Here is a 9,007-nt window from a genome sequence, read left to right as displayed (position 1 = left end):
AGTGTACTATCCCCCAGGCCATATATGAAAGATCCTGTGGATCCACATCCTCACCCATGCTCGAGAATGTTGTATTATTCTATTTTTGTCAATTGGATGGGGACAAACATCATTTAGTTTTAACTTCGTAAAGAACAGATGTTGAAAGGAAGTTTCAAATAAGTTAACTTTTCTATCTTAAAACTACACAGTTAGTAAATAACGGAGTTAGGGTTTAACCATCTATCTGCCTGATTTTTCAGCCTTTCTTTTTATCCTGCCCTTGATGGAGAAGGTGAATGAAGAGCTTTGTGATTTGACATCACTGTCTCCCTACATTGGCCCCAGGGAAAGTAACCATAAGTTTACTCCATATCTGAGGTAAGTTCACAGTGTTATGCATTTGCCACCCCCCTTACCTTTTGCTTATCCCTAAAGTGGAACACCTTTACTTTGCTGTCCCATGCCTCACGGAAGTTTTTAGGCTCTCCCGGGAAGTCCCATCAGGAAGCTGCTACAGATTATATTCATGGAAGTGCTTTATAAACAGCACGAAAGTGTCAAAGTTCAGGTATTCCTGGGGCTGGGAAACATTATGTTCCTCTTAATCTGTGCCTCTTAAAATGTAAGGGTTTCCCTGAAACCCTCCAAGAATCACACCTTCCCGCAAGTAAATTCACAAACTACTTTTAAGAAAGGTCTCTTTTGCCAAAAAAAGGGTGGGGGGTGGGCCGGATTTCAAAATGATGAAGGAAAAATGGGAAAGTAGCCGAAGTACCAGGTTGTCGGCAAACGCTGGGTGGATGGCTCTCAGGGGCCACAAGTTGTGTGTTTGTCTGCACTCTTCCCTGTGACTATGTGTGTTTCCTGCGTTGTCATGTCCCGAGGGGATCCTGATGACTCACAGAGAAGCTCTGGAGCCTTCTATGTGGCTGGAAAACTTTAGCTAAACTTTTCCATGAAGAACATAGAAATGATGTTGAAGGATCCCTTTTTGTCAGGGTGTGCCCTATTCAATCTGTCAGGATGATTTATGTCTTGGCAGAATAAACTATACATTCCTTCAGAGTTGTTTTGCTCCCGGGCTCTATCTACCTGTCCTCATCTCTTTAGTCTCTCTATAGCCTCCTTTCTGGTCCGAAGTTTCAGCTACGATGAAATGTTTTACCGTCAGTGGCAGACCGAGATGGGGCAGTGGGAGCCACCTGTCCCGGGTGCAGACAGTAAGGGGGTGGGATGGGATGGGCATTATCTGTGAGGAGTTTAAAGAAAAAAAAGAGAACAATAATAAAAGGGACTACAATTTGTTCTACCTTTTATCATCACCATCTGCTGGCAATGCTAAACAATGTAAGGGATAAAATACTGAAAACTGCCCTCTGCCTGAAATCTGTTCTTGGATTTCCAAGTTCTAAACAGTTGCTGTGGCTATGGTTGAGCTTTAACAATATACGTAAGCTTTAAATGAGCAGATTTTATCACTCATTCTTTAATATATGCTGTTCTATATATGGAAGTTAATTCCAAGAACTCCCAGTTATCCAGACAGCTGCTAACAGACGCAGATTTAGCTACATGCCTTTGTTTTAAGAGTAAGTTCATAATAGTCCAGAATCATTTTAGCTCACTTTGGTTACATTATCTCCAACCCCTGTATTACTGAGTATTCCAATGATTTTTAAACAGTAGATTCAAATAAGCAATGACTAGCCCAGTGATTAGAAAGGCAGAGAAACAGACTAGTTATTCCATATGACACTTGGAATTTTTAATTAGTAAAATTTAATGCCAAACAGTATGAACTGCAGTGCATAATATTTTTGTTTGGCAAGAGCATATTGGAGTTCATGCAGGGAATATTTTACTGAATTGATATCTTTAAAATGAAAATTTCTTTCAAATTGCTCATTGTTTTAAAACTAAAGAATGAATCAAGAAATTAAATAAGGGTATGATTTAGTAGTTGCCTAAATTGTCCTTTCTGCAGGTGTTTTAGTGTCATTAAAATTTACTGATGATTTTTATTACTGTACAATTATATATATGAAATTGAACAAAAGAAAATTCTCATGGTCTGCATTTGTATTCTGGTCATTATTATTTTTCATTTAATTTTATGATTACCATTGAAAATAAGTTTGTCACATAGAGGGGAGATGTTGAAAAGGACCCTCCTCAGGTGTCAATAATGTTAGTTACAGCCCTGCTTCCAGACCTCCAGAACCACAGTTTCTTTTATGCTCTTTGCCACATCTTTCCGTGGAATACCTTTCCCACCTTGCAAACTCCTCCCCACTTCAGACCTATTCACACATCATCTTCTCTGTGAAGCAGTTCCTTATTCAATCCCATCCAAATATTTAATTACTCTATCTTTTTTGTTATTGCTAATTTTTGTACACTAGTTAATCTTGTACTGATATTAGCATCTAGTTTCTCTGCTATTAGATGAGCCAGTTAAGAGCAGGGACCCTAGGGGGAAGAGAGAAATGAGACAAAATAAAGTTTCATTGGCTAAGAGATTTCAAACAGAGTCAAGAGGTTATCCTGGAGTTTATTGTTATGCATTATATAGATATCCCTGTTTAGTTTATGGTGTTTTAGAGTGGTTAGAAGGAAGTATCTGAAACTGCTGAACTGTATTCAGGAAATATCTGAAACTGCTGAACTGTATTCCAGCAGCCTTGATTCTTGAAGACAATTGTATAACTATAAAGCTCTTACAATGTGATCATGTGATTGTAAAAACCACGTGGCTGATGCTTCCTTTATCCAGGCTATGAACAGATGAGTGAAAAAATAAAGACAGAAAAATAAATAAATAAATAATTGGGGGGGGATAAAAAATATGGGTAGATTGCAATACTAGTGGTCAATGAGACTGAAGGGTAAGGGGTATTAGATATATTGGGTTTTTCTTTTTTTCTCTTTATTTCTTTTTTGTGGAATGATACAAATGTTCTAAAAATGATCATGGTGATGAATACATAACTATGTGAACATAATTATGTAATGATATTGTGAGCCACTGATTGTATATTTTGAATGGGCTGTATGATACATGAAGATATTTCAATTAAAAAAAAAAGAGCAGGGACCTTAGCTCATTCATCTTAAAACATACACTTAAATTTTAGTGTGTTTAAATTTTACACACTAAAATCTGGTTCCTGGCCTAGTCCCTGGCATGTTAAGTGTGCTAAATAATCATTTATGCAAGGAAGGAAAAAAGGATGACCTGGTACCTAGTAGCTGTTCGTTTAGGCTTGGTGCGGGTCCTATATTCTTTATGCAACTTCTTCCCATTCCATTGGCTCAGCATCCTCCTCCCTCCTTATGCACACCCACCCCCAAACCCACACACCAGCACCAAAGTGGTGGGTAGGTGGGGACAGGGATGGGTGAGCACAGAAAGGGATAATATGATCCAGTCCAAACTTCTGGTAACTGTATAGTATACCTTAGAACTCTGAGTGAAGCACAGTCATTATTTTTTGAGAACTAAAATTTAGGATGAGTTTAAATAGCTTATGAGTGGAGTATTCTTTCCCCCAAACAATCCAGTCTGCTAGGAAGAATCTAGAGGAGGAGATTCTGAAGGCGCCTAGCAACCCCACTCCTTTAGGTTTGTAGTAGCTGAATATCTGCTGTGGTCCAGCACCATTCTAGCCATTCACTGTAGAAAAATTAGAAAATACAAATCAGTGGACGTAAGAAAAAAAAATGCCAGTAATCCTATCATCCACAGATAATCACCATTGGCAGTTTGATATGTATCCTTTATTTGTCCCTTTCTCTCTGCCTCTCTGTACATATGTGTGTGTTCTACTAAAAGGGAACATCCTATTTTGTAGTCTGATTTCCCCCCATAAGAATGCAAAGACTCCATCTTTCAATGGTGTCCTTCATTCTTTACAGTTTTATATTTAATGGCTGAATAGTATTGCACAGTATGGCTCTATTACAATTTATTTAGCCCAGATTTTATTATTGGATATTTAAGTTTGTTTTAAATTTATTTTTACTATTAAGAACACATCTATGATTAGGGAGCCTTGAGTTTCAGAACACAGGTTTCCCAGCCCCAGGACGTGAATCTGGATGGATTCAAGCCAGTGGTTCTCAACCCTGGCAGCCCCCACAACCTCTCCAGAGAAAAAAATGTGTCTAATGTTCAACTGCCCTGAAATGAAAGTAAAAAATAATTAACCTGTAAGATCACACATACTTAAAAAAACCATAACACTGCCCTATGCAGATTTTAAAAAGAAATAAAGGAAAATAATTTATAATAAAATAAATCATATTTCACTAAATAAACGCTCAAGCACGGACACTAGGAGATAGAAGATATAACGAATAGATAAGTCGTTGTCAACATCTGAAGAATAAGTTTGGATGTAAGAGAAGAAGGGCAGAAAAATGAAAGAGACACTTGAATATAAGTAGTATATTCAATAAGCAATTAAAATCGTGCAAAAATATTGCTTCAATATAAAATAGATGTAGTTTTCAGACTAAGAGGATTTTAATGGTTCTTCACACCTGGGGATGCCCAGCGGGTCACTGGCATTCGGCGAATGGGACGGTGCATCGCGTGGAGCAGCCTGCACGATACGGAGCACTCCCGACCCCGCCCTACTGAACGCCTCCAATCTTGACAATTCCATCGTCCCTGCCAGCAACCGATCTAGGAAAGAGTGTGTGATTCAATTTTGGCCGAAGTAACAGGAGCAAAGTTCTGCTGGGGGCCTCTGGAAATGGTTTCCTGGTACTTATAAAGAGGCATTAGGAAGGGACACATTTTCCACCTCTCCCTACATTGGTATCCACATTGGCCTGATAATTGAGCCAACATGCTGAAGATGGAGGCTCCTGGATCCTGGACGAAGAAATTATGTCTCTGAAGCAATCCAGCCCAGAACTGCCTCACCTGCCAGTATTGCAGGTTTCTTGTCTCATGAATAATAAATTGTCTTTATTATCTAAAGAAAAAAAAATAGAACACACCTCTGTAGTTTATAATTGAGAAAATGCATAATTTATCCTTAAGATAAATTCTTAGACGTGGAATTTCTAGGTCAAAGGTAAGAATTGATAAGCTGCAGATATTAGACTACTGATCAAAAATGTTCATATGTGTTTGCTGATATCATGTAATAAGAAATCTCCTCTAGAGGACGGGAATTCCAGGATTGGCTCCTGCCCTGAGGAAGCGTCAAAGTCCAGTCTTCCCATTTTGTACTCTGCTTTCTCTAGCGCATTGGCGATGCCTCCATCATGGGTAATGACAGATGCCACACCTGTCATTAGGTACTCACATGGCAGAACCAGAGCTAGAGCAGGAAGGAAAGGGGTAGGGGCAAAGGACTTTCCTTTACATTGTTCTTTCCCCCTGTTGTTAAGGAAGAAATGCCTACCCAGAACCTCCTAATTGATTTCTTTGACATTGCCTTAACCAGACCTGGCTCACCTGCCCATCTCTGCACTATCCACAGGTAAAGGAGAATGGAATTGCCTTGATTTACTTCAGCCGTGACTCATCTCCAGCAGCTTGACACAGCTTCTTGAACCAAATGGGGTTCCCTGCATACTGAGAAAGGGGAATGGTTTTCCAGACATCTAATAGTGAATGCCACTAGGATGTGTGCATAAAATCTGCATCCTTCAAACTGCAAGTTTCATCAGCAACTGCTGTCTGCTTTTTTTTTTTTAATTCTCTAAGTCTAACAGAATATTTGACACATAGTAAGTGCTTCATAAAACTAGTTGAATAAAGTCCTTCTTGGGTCACTTTTTAAAAGAACATTCATATTCAATGGCTCATAGTCCCTGGGAAGTTCTAAAGATTCTCAAGGTAGTTCTTACCTTCTGGAGCTTCTTGCGCTGAATTCCTGCTCACAGCCTGATTTCTACCTTCATTTCATTGTGAAAATTTTTATACAAACTGAGAAGCTAAAAGGATAATATTACCATTGTTCATGTACCTAGAAATTTAATGATTGTTAATATTTTGCTGTATCGGCTTTGCTCACATTATATAATATTCTATATATTTCCTCACATCAGTTTTAAAAGTACTTTGCACACATGACACTTACCTCCTAAATGCTTTACATACATCTCCTGAAAATATTGACATTATCTTACGTAACTGAAAAACCACTATCTCATCCAAAACAATAAATGATTTCCTAATATTGTCTAAGATTCAGCCCATATTCAAATTTCTTCCCTTGTCCCCAAAATGTCTTTAATATATAGGATATAATATATATTATTCAAAAATGCCTTTTTGAACTAGGATCCAATAAAGAGCCATGCATTGCTTTGTGTTTTTATGCCTCTTCAATCTCTTTTATGTCATAATAAAAGAAATGGCCCATGGTTAAAGTATTTGTTGTTGACTGAAATTGGAAAATGGCCTGGCTGGCTAGTCAGGGTCCTGGACGGAGAGAGATTGGAAGATTGGGACAAGGAAGGTAGAGGCATGTGGATGGACATATGGGAGTGCAAGAAAGTGTGCAGAGATATGTATCACATGTTAACACCCACCAAGGAATGTCTACTATAGAAGAGGCACTAAGGATCCAAGTAGAATGATTTGGCCAATTGACCTTGGCCAGCCCTGGTTATTGACCCCTGCAGTGTTGGCACATGGGAGAGAGAGAAAGAGGCTGTGCATGACCCACAACCAGGGTCTCCCTCTTACCAGCGCTGATTGTAACTACTACTACTGCCCAAAGTACAAGCTGCCAGGCAGGGAGACCACATTTGAGCCCTTGATAAGGGATTATTTCTTAAGGAGTCCCACCAGCAATTGGTGGCAAGTTGACTACATCAATCTCCTTCCATCATAGAAAGACCAGGGGTCTGTCCTAATAGGAATAGATGCATACTCCAGATTTAACCTTTCATTTTTTTCCTGCAGGGTCTCAAGCAAGACGCTCGATGAGGGTCCTGGAGTATGTGCCTATTGCTAGAACATTGGTGCATGGGTTTTTGAGTGACCGTGTTTCTCTTTTTCCAGGATAAATGCCCAGGTTATATGGTAAGTGTTTGAAAGATATTGTCCCTGGGTATAAAACTCTTGGTTGGCAGGTTTTTTTCTTTCATTATTTAAAAATATCATGCAAATTTCTTTTGGTTTGTACTATGTTTATGTTTTATATCGTTTTATTTTATTTTTGAATTTTTCTCGGGGCTCTGAACTTCTTGGATCCATGGTTGGATGTGCTTCACTATCTCTGGAAAATTATTGGTCATTACCTCTTTAAATGTTTCTTTCTCTCTCCTCTCCATCTGGGGTTACATGCATGCTAGGCCATTTGATATTGTGCCATAGCTCTTGGATGCACTATTCTGTTTCTTCCTCCCAACTTTTTTTCTCTTTGAGTTTCTATTGACCTGTCTTCTTCAGCCTTGTTGACGCTACTGATAATTTCATCAAAGACCTTCTTTATCTCTGTTAATGCATTTTAAATTTCTAACATTTACTTTTTATATAGTTTTTTTTTTCACATGGGCAAGCACCGGGAATTGAACCCGTGTCTCTGCCTGCTGACCCCCCATGGCCCACCCTCTAACATTTGCTTTTGACATAGCTAGCATCTCGCTGCCAAAATTCCCCATCTGTTCACGTATATCATCCACCTTTCTCACTAGTCTTTGCATATTTCTTCTAGTTATTTAAAATTCCCTATACGATAATTTTGTGTCAACTCTGAGTGTGGTTCTATTGATAGTTTTGTGGGTTTTGACACTATATATTTTACTTATTTGTTTGTGTGTGTATATGGGTTTGTACATATGCCTTGTATTTTTTATTGAATACAGAACGTTTAATCTAGTCAGGAGTTGAACTGGGTATGGTTTTTTTTGTTGTTGTTATGATGACTACATCACAGGTAATCACAAATTTCTTCAGTGTTACCTTGTACTTAGAACGAGAGCTGAGGGTTCTCCCACTGGAGGGTTTTTCTTTACTGTCCCTTCTTAAATCTTAGCTTTTATTTTCCCCTGTAAACCTGCACCAAGGTCTGTTGTCCCTCACCAAGTAGTTTCAAACTTCTGTTCTGTAGGAAAGAAGAGTCTGGGCAAGGCTTTTCTAATAAAGATGGCTGCTCTTCTCCAAGTCTGCAACACTGAAGGAATGTGTCTCTGGTCTCCTGCTCGGCCTCCAATCTTCCTGGAGTGTAGAGGTCTATGAAGAATACTGAAGGTGGGTGCCAACTTTTTGAGTCTACCACCCCATATTAGCCCACACTCAGTTTTTAACAAGTAGAAACATTTTGGCGAAATTCTTCCTACTTGTTTGTATTGTGCTGCTCTGGGTGCTTTCAAGAACACTCAACTCTAATGGGCAACATAGTTTACATTACAGGCAGAAAAACCTGAAGAGGCAGTGGAGAGATGAAACTCAATGGGTGGCAGGTATTCTCTCCTTTTATCCCTTCTCTTTGAACTTTGAGAGTGTACCTCAGTAAGAGGAATTAAGAAAATCTCCCAGGACTTTTTGGGCATAGGAAAGACTTTGAGAAACCTATTTTAGAGTCTTGGAAGATTGCTGTGTTTGGCTCCAGAGAACTAAGAGAGCATGACAATTAGACTCTAGAGAAGCTGACTTGTTAGGCAAAATGAAGAGAAAAAAAGGATATGGACAATTTTTATGTTTTTTCTTAGATTGTCAAAATCAGAGTCAAGGAGAGGGCAGGGACCAGATAATTCTCATATTTATTAATAAAAAGTATACATTTATTGAGAGTTGAGCTTATGTTTGAGCTCTCAGACAAGCCAGAAAAATAGAAGGTACAAGATGGGGATATTGTAGCAGGAAAAGGAACACTTCAAAATCCTAGGGTTTAGGATTAAGCAAATTAGATAAATCAATACATCATTATTTGTTTATATCACATCTTCCTCTATGTAGAATTATGGTAAAAGACAAAAATATATTTCTGAGTGCTTATGTAAAATGTGTTATAATTTTGAGAATGGTGGCTGAGGGTGGGAATGATTCGAAAAAATC

At 38.6% G+C, this 9,007-nt stretch overlaps 1 long non-coding RNA gene across 1 annotated transcript; it reads left to right on the top strand.

The window, feature by feature from the left end:
- The first annotated feature begins 273 nt into the window (after positions 1-273).
- Positions 274-8,691, top strand: LOC143689688 (uncharacterized). The gene is made up of 3 exons (XR_013178893.1): positions 274-360; positions 6,911-7,030; positions 8,061-8,691. It is a non-coding gene; the product is annotated as an uncharacterized LOC143689688 (long non-coding RNA).
- The last annotated feature ends 316 nt before the right edge of the window (positions 8,692-9,007 follow it).

This window comes from Tamandua tetradactyla, chromosome 7 (assembly GCF_023851605.1).
Source record: "Tamandua tetradactyla isolate mTamTet1 chromosome 7, mTamTet1.pri, whole genome shotgun sequence".
NCBI classification, from domain to species: Eukaryota; Metazoa; Chordata; class Mammalia; order Pilosa; family Myrmecophagidae; genus Tamandua; species Tamandua tetradactyla.
This window is presented reverse-complemented; position numbering and strand designations above follow the sequence as displayed.